At 34.0% G+C, this 10,027-nt stretch overlaps 1 non-coding gene across 1 annotated transcript; it reads right to left on the bottom strand.

The window, feature by feature from the left end:
* Positions 1-7,091: 7,091 nt before the first annotated feature.
* LOC147916288 (U7 small nuclear RNA) lies at positions 7,092-7,153 on the bottom strand. Its single transcript, XR_015553299.1, has one exon. It is a non-coding gene; the product is annotated as a U7 small nuclear RNA (small nuclear RNA).
* Between the last annotated feature and the right edge of the window lie 2,874 nt (positions 7,154-10,027).

Here is a 10,027-nt window from a genome sequence, read left to right as displayed (position 1 = left end):
TCAATATATTGAAATCTCTTTACTACTAAGGTTTTCAGAGATTGGCTTACCCCCACTTTGGCATGCCATAGACTCGAATGTAATTGTTTTCAGGGATAACATGAATGTAAGATAAATAAATTTATAGAAGAATTTTATTACAGTTTGTGAGTATTGTTTTTTGTGGGACACAGTCTCAAAGATATTCCAAGGAAAATAAGGTTTTACAAGTGAAAGAAATACAGAAAAGTCTAGTACTTTAAATCAAAGTCAATCACTATATTGAAAACTGAATTGGTCAAGAACACATTAAACATTAAAGAACTGGGTGTTAATTAAATGCTGGCATACCAGGAGGTATTAAAGATCTTATCAAATGATAGCCTTTTTTAAATATCTTGAGCCCTCTATTGTGGTATTAGAGAAAAAAACACATTTCTATATAGGAATAAATAAACCCAAAACTTCCCACTCGCCCAACCAACCAAATAAACAACAAAAGAAACAAATAACTCTGTTGACTTTTCCTGTTTTGTTTTGTCCGATTTTTGTTTTAATACTGAACTAATTTATTGGTATACTTAACTGAAGTCTCCAAGAGTGGGTGGGGTAGCTGAGACTGCTTGTTACGTAACCAAAATATCTGTTCCCATTCTTCCATATTAACAGAACCTTGATTTTACTCAGGGAGGAAATATGCGTAGATTTAAAAATAAATAAATAAATAAACCCTACATATCCTGCCTCTCCCACTGCTAGGTCTGGTCATGTGTTATTGTTATGATCAAAGAGGAAAAAGTGGAAACACCTGTGAGAGGCTTCTAGGACTCAGCTAGAGTCAACTTGCACCCTTCATTTTTACTCTTTGCCCTTTCTCTTCTTCCTGCCAGAAAAAGGGTGAAGATGGGTGGAACTCTGGCAGCCATCTTGAGGACAGAATGATGGAAGGTCTATTAGGAGCCTGAATTATTGGTTATTGATTGTAGAGAGTCTTTGTTCCAGCCCTGGATTGCCTATTTCCAGATTTCATTAATATAAATTAAACCTCTAATTTTTAAAGTTTCGGTAACTAGCAGCTGGATGCAATTTCAATATTATGCAGATAGTCTTCAAGTAAAATTTGATGAGGTCTCTTGCTTCTGTTGTCTGTGGTTTTCCCAAGTTTGTCTTCCTCCATACGTCAGCTTTGTTATTAAGCTGACTTCCCTTATGAAAACCAAATGACTAGGGATTCTAGGCCTCACATCTACACTGCGTTGCCCAGAGCAAAGAAGAGTTCTCTTACTATGCAAAAGGTATGGATTACAATATTTAGCCTAATTATCCCAACCCAACAGTATCCAAAAGATGAAAGATAATATAAAATATTTGTGCAGTGGAGTTGTGAATATGTTTTTGGTAACGTTTTATTTTTTTCATATTATAAAAGCAATACAAAATCATTGTAAAAAAATTAAAATGCAGAAAAATATAAAGAAAATAATTACCCATAGTTCCAAGAGTAATGCATTGTGTATATCTCTATTTTCTATGTTTCTGTGTGTGAGTATACACACACACACAAAAAACACAGTTATATTCTTATAAAATGCTAGACACAGAAATGAAAGATTTGGGACATTAAAATTCTTATTTTATAAACAAAATTGCTTAAGAATGAATTAAACCTATTAAAGTACTAGGTATTTATCAGGTTTTGGCATCTAGTCAGCATACTGAGTGGATGTAGAAAATTTTGGTTAATATGTTATGTATACATACAGATACCAATAAAATAGGGATCATACTATTATAATGCTAATATCTTGTTTTCTTTTTAACTTAATATTACTTAAAGTATTTTGCATGACACTAAATATTTTTGGATTATTTTATTATTTTTGTGGCCATGTATTATTCTCTTTTACCGGATGATTCATAATTTATTTAACCATTTCCATGTAATTTGGTATTTTCCCCCCATGTCTCACTATTATAAATAAAACTGTGATTGATATGCTCATTAATAAATCTAAACCTAAATTAACAAATCTAAATATCACTAGTTTCTTAAGAGATTAGCCAGTTTGGAATGCTGTGTTAAAGGTTATGAATATTTTTAAAATTTTATTTATTTATTTTTCCCCCAAAGCCCCAGTAGATAGTTGTATGTCACAGTTGCACATCCCTCTAGTTGCTGTACGTGGGATGCAGCCCTAGCATGGCCGGAGAAGTGGTGCATCGGCGCGCACCTGGGATTCGAACCCGGGCCGCCAGCAGCAGAGCGTGCACACTTAACCGCTAAGCCACGGGGCTGGCCCCGGTTATGAATATTTTTAAATATTTTGATAATAATTGGTAAATAGTTCTAGAAAGATGATAACAGTTTATTTTACCTCCAGAAGCATTTAAGCATCTTATACTATAATATTATAGACAGTGAGTAGCATTTTCATCCATCAATTTGATAGTTTTAATGTCCTCCTTTGGATTACTAGTGAAGTTGATTATTTTTTCAGAATTATGTGTTTTTACATTTTTTCAGTAGAATTTTTTTCTCTTTTCATTGTATATTCTCCCAGTTGTGCTTATATTTTTCTTACTGACTTCTATATTAAATGTTTAATCCTTCATATGCGTATATTCATTACAAATATTTTCCAGTTAATTACACACCTTTTTTGTTTATGAATTCTTTTTAGGGGTCAGAAGTAGTCAAAATTACTAGTTTTTTCATTTATGGTGCCTTTCATCATTTTGCAGTTTATTCTTTCATCTTTTGAATGATTTCATTTAGCTATTTTACTTTCGGAAATTATTTAGGTTTAAGTGTTCAGAGGAGAATCTAAAATTCTTTTTCATTTTTAAATGACTACATAATTATCCTGTGATGATTAATTCCCCTCCCTTTCTAATATGTGATGGCATCTTTACTTTATTTAAAATTATTTTTCATAACAGGTTCTGCTTGCAGAGAATCTTTTCTTTTCTATTGCCCATATGTCAGGTCTTGATGTGGTACCATATTTCTTTGATTAACGTTACTTCATAGTTTTAGTATTTCTTAACAGAATTCTCCTGCCATCAATATTATTTTTCAAAATTTTCTTCAACATTCTAAGATTTCTGTTTGTTTCCTAGATTTATTCTATAAAGTTAAAAACTATAAAAACTGGGCTTTTCCTTGGAATTATTTGTCTATAAATTACTTTCGGGAAACAACATTTTTGTAGTATCCTGTTTTCACATTTAGAACAGCAGTTGGTCTTTATGTATTTAGAGATTTTTTTACTTCTATATCAGTCAGAAACCTTGCAGGAGACAGACAACACACCCAAAGGATGATTGAAGAGATTGTAATGAAGGGACTATTTGCAAAAATATGGAAGGGAGCAGGATGGGATGGTGAAGCACCTTGATGTTAGTAACAGTAGGAAACCGTTATCACTCCTAGGCTTGAAGGAGTAAGGAGGGACAATGGTTACCAAAACACTGTGAAATCTATAACTGAAGAAGAGGGCTGGAAGAAGCTGCAACTGTCAATTGAGAAATTCAAGTACCACCAACCCCCAGGCCTCCAGAGAGAGAAGAGGGAATAAGAAATACCTTGAGTGCTCTCTCCAACCATACTTTTGTGTTTTGCTAGAGCCTTGTATTGGCCGAATCCAGAAGACAAGAGAATCAGGGTGAAGCAGTCTATAGAGATCAGCCTCCTGGGGCCAAACCAGGGAGGAGACAAGTGGAGAGACAGAGAGTATCTAGGATAAAATGTCTCTCTCTCAGTTAAGTTTGTGGCTTCCTCTTTACTAGGTCCTTTACACTTATCTTTTTAAACTTAAGTATACGTGGTTTGGGTTGGTGTATCAGGTAGGGTCCCTGCGGGAATCATATGGCATATTCAGCTGGAATTTTTGAACAGGCTTTTTTTTTTTTTTCTGCTGAGGAAGATTCACCCTGAGCTAACATCCATTGCCAGTCTTCCTTTTTGTTTGAGGAAGATTCTTCCCGAGCTAACATCTGTGCCAGTCTTCCTCTGTTTAGTATGTGAGTTGCTGCCACAGCGTGGCCGCTGAGGAGTGGTGTAGGTCCGTGCCCAGGAACTGAATCCAGGCCATGGAAGCGAAGTGCGCTGAACTTAACCACCAGGCCATGGATTTGGCCCCTTGAACTGGCTTTTTAATGAAAGGACAGTTTATAGGAATATGGGTATAATATGTTTGTTAATAAAGGAAACAGATGAGGTGTGTAGAAGTATCTGGGGGGACTGAGTTTTTACCTCCCTTAGGCCTGAGGGAGCAGTGTAAATACAATCTCTTTGAAAGCTGAAGTATTTGTTTTAAACTGATGCTAGAAATGATATTGTGAGTGTCATTTGTGAATTAGGATGCCAAAATGGTAATTTTAGGGTTAACATTTTCAGCTGATTTTATTCAATATCCAAATGTGGTTAATTTTTTATTAATAATTTCAAGAAATTCTTTCCAAATGATTCATATAAAATATAATTTCTATTTCCTAAGTGGCAGTGTCTACAAAAGGAGTAACATGTACTTTATTTATGATTGCTAGGAAAAAGATAGTAAACAATCTTCCAAACAGCTAAATCTTTTAGAGTATATTTTGGCAGAAACTTCTAAATGTCCCCTAGGCTTTACTGTTTCTCTTTTCATTTTAGAACTAGAACCCCATGATTTTTAGCAGAGCACATCCTCCCAATTAGACACTAGATTTTCTTCCCTTGTTTGCAACTAGGTGTGACCACGTGACTAAGTTCTTGCCTGGAAAATGAATGGAAGGGGTTTGTGCAACTTCTGGGGCTTTCTCTTGTAATACGATTGAGTGTGAATTCTCCTTTATTCTTTTTCCACTTCCTGTGGGCTGGAGTGTGGGTCTGTTACTGGTCAGGCAAGTTTGACCATGCAGACAAGGGCCCTGCCGGGGGTTGGGACAGGAGCAGAATAGAAATGTATTAGTGCAGATCCTGAAAGCAGACACTGAAAGGGAATTAGATGTGCAAGAGATTTATTGGAGGAAACACTTCTGAAGGATAAAGGGATTCTGAAGGAAGAAAGATTGGGCAGGAAAAATGAGACTCTTATCCGAGAGATGGCAGCACATTATTAGAAAGTTTCAGCCGAGGTTGCAGGGAGTCCTCTTGCTAAAGTTGCCTGTGAGACAGACCTGTGCTCTGCAGAGAAGGGCTTGCATTGGTACCTCAGTTGTACAGTCATTGGTTGGAAACATCCTGGGGTAAGTGTGGCCTCAGTGGTGGTGGATCCAGAAGGTGACAGCCAGAGTTGTTGGTCATCTATGCTTCATGCTTCAGGATATCTGAGAGGTGCAATTTAATGGCCATTATAAGAAGGACTTTGGATACCTTGACGAACTAAAGGAGCAGAACTACCTTCTCATCCTGAAACATTTCCCTCCTTCTTAACCGTTTTGTTAGAAAAAATTAATTTCTATCGTTTTAAAGCTAGTATATTTTGAATAAAGGTAGCTCTGTCCAAGAGAAATATAATGCAAACTATGTAAATAATTTTAAATGTTTAGATAGTCATATTTGAAAAAGTAAAAAGAAACAGATGAGATCGATTTTATATGTTTTATTTAGCCTAGGACATCCAAAAGATTATCATTTCAATATGTAGCCAATATAAACATATTAATGAAATATTTTACATCCTTTTGTTGGTACTAAGTCCTCAAAATCTGGTATATATTTTACACAAACAGCACACCTCAATTGGATGCTAAATTTTCATCTGAAATGCTTGATCTATATTTAGATTTCATAAAGTTTATAGTTAAAAAGTAAATTCACATTGTGATGTTGTTCCAGGTATACTTAAAATATACTGAATTTAATATGTTTTTTAAATTAAAATGAAATAAAATAAAAAAATCAGTCCTCAGTCACACTTGCACAAGTGGCCAGTGGCTTCCATACTGGATGGCAAAGATAAACTAAGCCAATTAGGGTATCCCATCCCGTTTGCCTCAGTTGTTGTTTTTAGGCAGAAATTCACGTTGATTGATTAGACCATCAGTGTGTGACATTCCCCTTGCGTGGGATTATTTTATGGTTACCCCTCAAAGCTGAACTCAGGATATGGTCTATAGTTGGTCACGTGATACTGCCCCTGCTGCGACCACTCAATTCTCCCTGCCATTATCAGGTGGAAGCCACCATAGATAAGTATATGAGTAAGGATGGCTGGGTTCCAATAAAGTTTTATTTACAGACATTGAAAAATTAGAATTTCATATAATTTTTATGTGCCACAAAATATTACTCTTCCTGTGATTTTTTTCAACTACTTAAAAATGTAAAAACCATTCTTAGCTCATGGACCAGACAAGACAACCAGCCTTTTCCTACAGGTCTGATTTGTAGACCCCTCCTCTATTGCCTTGAAATGACAAGGAAGCAAATATCTTGCATTCATGAGAGGACACAGCATGAAGATGAAGCTAACATGAAGAAATGGGCCAAGCTGAGAGACTTGCAGACAAATGAACTTAAAGCCTTTATTGGACTGTGTCTGAAGACCACTTTCCTCCCATTTTTCTCAGATACATCAGCCAATAAACAGCCTTTCTTTTTTAAGCCAGTTTAATTTGGATTTTCTGTTACTAGTAATGTAAATAGTCTTACCTTACACCAAACAATGTTCTGGTTTACTTCCTTGTGAAGTTCTGCAACAGATATTTATTGTACTTAATGAACTTAATTATTACTTGATGTACTTAATAGTTTAAAAGTGCTGTAGTGACTCCAAACCACTCAATGACATGATAGCGTATTCACAATATGAATGGTGTATGATACGGCATATAATGTATGAGATACCATTTACTGTATTGAGAGAGAGGACTGGTGAAATGATGAGTTTAGCTACAGACCAAATCTTCTTAAAACTAACCTTTCAGTTTTAAAGACATATATCCAAACTTAGACTACTCTTTAATTAAAGGCAATTTTTAAATATTCAGATAAATAAATTGAGACTCAGTGGAGTGAAGTGAATTGCTAGGATGGCATCGTTTTCAATGGCTGATTTGGGTTTTGAACCACCATCTGCCTGGTCCTGAAGCCTGGACTCTTTTTTTTGCCGGGGGTCGGTGGTGGTGTTGGTTTTCTGGTGAGGACTGGAAAACCTGCTAGACAAATTCTAAAAGAGCTGTAACACTCTGGACTCTTTTTAATGTACTGTGCTGTCACGTAAATGAGTTTGTTCTGAGATGGATCTAAGCCTTTTATTTTTAATTTACTAATTTATTACAGTAATACAAAAATGAATAACTGGATTCAAATTCAAGATAGAGAAGAATAAATTCTACTTCAAACCAAACTGATGAATTTTAGAGTAAAGAATTATGTGTAGAGCTATTGTTCAAAAGGTCAGAGGAAATTGAAAAATTGTCAAGATACATGTTAAAAATTTATTAGAATAATGATGACTTTCTCCCTTACCAATGCTTATCAAAATTAAAACAGTATATTAATTTCCAAAGTTTTATATCAAATTAAAAAAAGGTTGAATGAGTCAAATGATCTAATCAACATTTGCGTGAATTTCACTCTATAAATTCTAGATAAAAGCTATAAGCATCTTTTTCTTTCTTAAGATTTATTTAGTAGGGCAATTTTGCTGCTTTTTTTCTGATTTAAAATAAAATGACTTCTACTCTCGCAATATATTTCACATAGTATTAAATATTTTTATGTTTTTATTTGAACACCAGCCATAGAGTGGATATTTTAAGTCATACAAACTGCAATAGTAAGGCTAATATATCTTTTTATTTTCACATTTGAAACAAAATTTTTATGGTTATATACTGAAACCTTGAATACACTGAGTATTTGGGTTTTCATGGAAAGCAGCCCTGAAACTAAGATCATATTTATTTTCTTGGTAGCAGAACTCATCATCTAATTCAGTTCTTATAGATATATTGTATCTTGATACACACTCACTGATACTTTAACTGTAATCCTAGGAAGAGCAACTGTGAGTCTGTTTGATTGCTAAGCTTAAGGAATATTTTACATTATGTCAAAATGATTTATCAATTAAGATAAGTGTCCACTGCGACTAGTAAATTCTGCTCAACAATACAACCAGTTCATGGATACAGAAAATTTCAATGAAAAACCCTTATTTATTTATTTCATATTTTATAGCCAATTAACATATTGAATTTCTCAATTTTCAACTAGTTTCAAATTGTCACAGTTCAAGTCATATCCCAATACTGATTTTTGTACTACATCAGTCTATAATGTGCAGCAGGAGACTGTGGTCCAGAATTCTAAATATGAATCCAAGCCGGTCAGATGCCACTTTATGCTTTTCAACAACATAAGGGTATGCTCTAAAAGACCTTCTATTTACAGGTTTGATTTCTCTGCCAAAATGAAGGGAGCAAAATAATCCCACGGATAGGGAGACCATTAAACCATTAAAATAAAATTCGTATCTTAAAGGGAGTCACCCTCATTCATCGTTCATTTGCTCCATGGTTTAGTGAAGGATCTAAATAGTACTGTAAAATTAAATTTTTATTTAGTGCTGATGAAATATTTATTTATTTATTAGAAATGTAGTCATCTGCAATCAAATTTTTACTTCAGTCTCTATATTTGGAATCTGCTGATAGTTACTGGAAGCTGTTTGGGGATTGGAACACTCAGCACTATTGTATTGTGATCAATAATTAAATTTAGTGCTGACATGCATCTAGTTTATGCAGCAGTCTCTGACAATCCCATCTTGCAAAATTAATCCTTTCCAATTTATTTAATAGAGGACGTGAACAATAAAATAATTCAGATGAGTACCAATGTAGGATTATTTCTGGTCAATATTACTTTATTATAAATTGGGTCCACATACTCATTAGTAAATTAACTGTCAAATCTGAAAACAGCCTTTTTTTGTTTAAAGGTAATTATTGGTACTGAAGACAAGAAGGCACTTAACCTTGCTGTACAGTTGTCCTTACCACAGTGTTTTTCATTCCAGGCTATAACTAACCCATCAAAGCTGCAGAGGGAAAATAATTAGTGATATTAAATGGATGGAATTTTAACTATTACAAAGCCACAACTGTTTAGAAACAGAGTATAACTAGATAATGATAGGTTTTTGTAATTATTTAAAATCTGGAGTTTATTTTGGAGATATTTTAGCTTTTGCCACCTGAAAAAGCTCCTGGAAAGAAAAGAAACATTGATGTAGAAAGAATTCTATTTAAGAAACAAACGTTAGAAGTGGCTGATTTTTTTCATCAAAATCTTATCAAAAATTGCTCCTAGTTTTCTGTGAGATTTGACAATTTGTAGTTCTTTTAAAAAACCTGTCTTTAAAAAAAGAAAGTCTCTCTCACATGATAAGGTGTTTTCTTACAGTTTTCTAATTTTTTCACCATATTAATTAACCAGTTCAGTCACTGCTTGAATCCACTAAATTATTTTAAAGACGTAGCTTACACAAATGCATTAAACTACTCATTTTTCTACTTTGCTTTATTAGTTGCATACAAATTTAGAAGTGTCTTAAATAGGCATCATTCTATTACATCAATGTGAGGAAGTATAATTAATGCAATTATATTTTAAATATTAGTCTTCCAAACAGACTTAAAAATGCAAAGCATATTGCATTTACAGAATGACTGGAATGGATATCCTCTTGTATTATACTTGTTTCTATATCAGACAAGGAAGAGGTAGTATTTTTCGATGTTTGTACCAAACACAAATTTGATGGAGAAGTGCTGAGTCTTATTGTATTGATCGCTGCTACAGCTATCAAAGAATTGAAACAGAGTGAAGATAAAGTGGCATATATTCATTCTATTGATGTTGTATACTATCAATAATCTGCACCTCAAAAAGTCCCCAAATCGCATTTGTTAACTGTTTCATCTATTTATTAAATTGTTCGGAATTCACAAAGAACACCAACACGCTATTTGTCCTTTGGAAATGGAATACACTCACATTTTAATCATTGAGCTTGTATTCAGACTAGAGAGACCATGAACTAAATGATAAATA

The sequence above is a fragment of the Ceratotherium simum genome, chromosome 9 (genome assembly GCF_057802395.1).
Source record: "Ceratotherium simum simum isolate JZ-2026a chromosome 9, ASM5780239v1, whole genome shotgun sequence".
NCBI lineage: Eukaryota > Metazoa > Chordata > Mammalia > Perissodactyla > Rhinocerotidae > Ceratotherium > Ceratotherium simum.
Note: the sequence above shows the minus strand (reverse complement) of the source record. Positions and strands in the feature narration are given on the sequence as shown.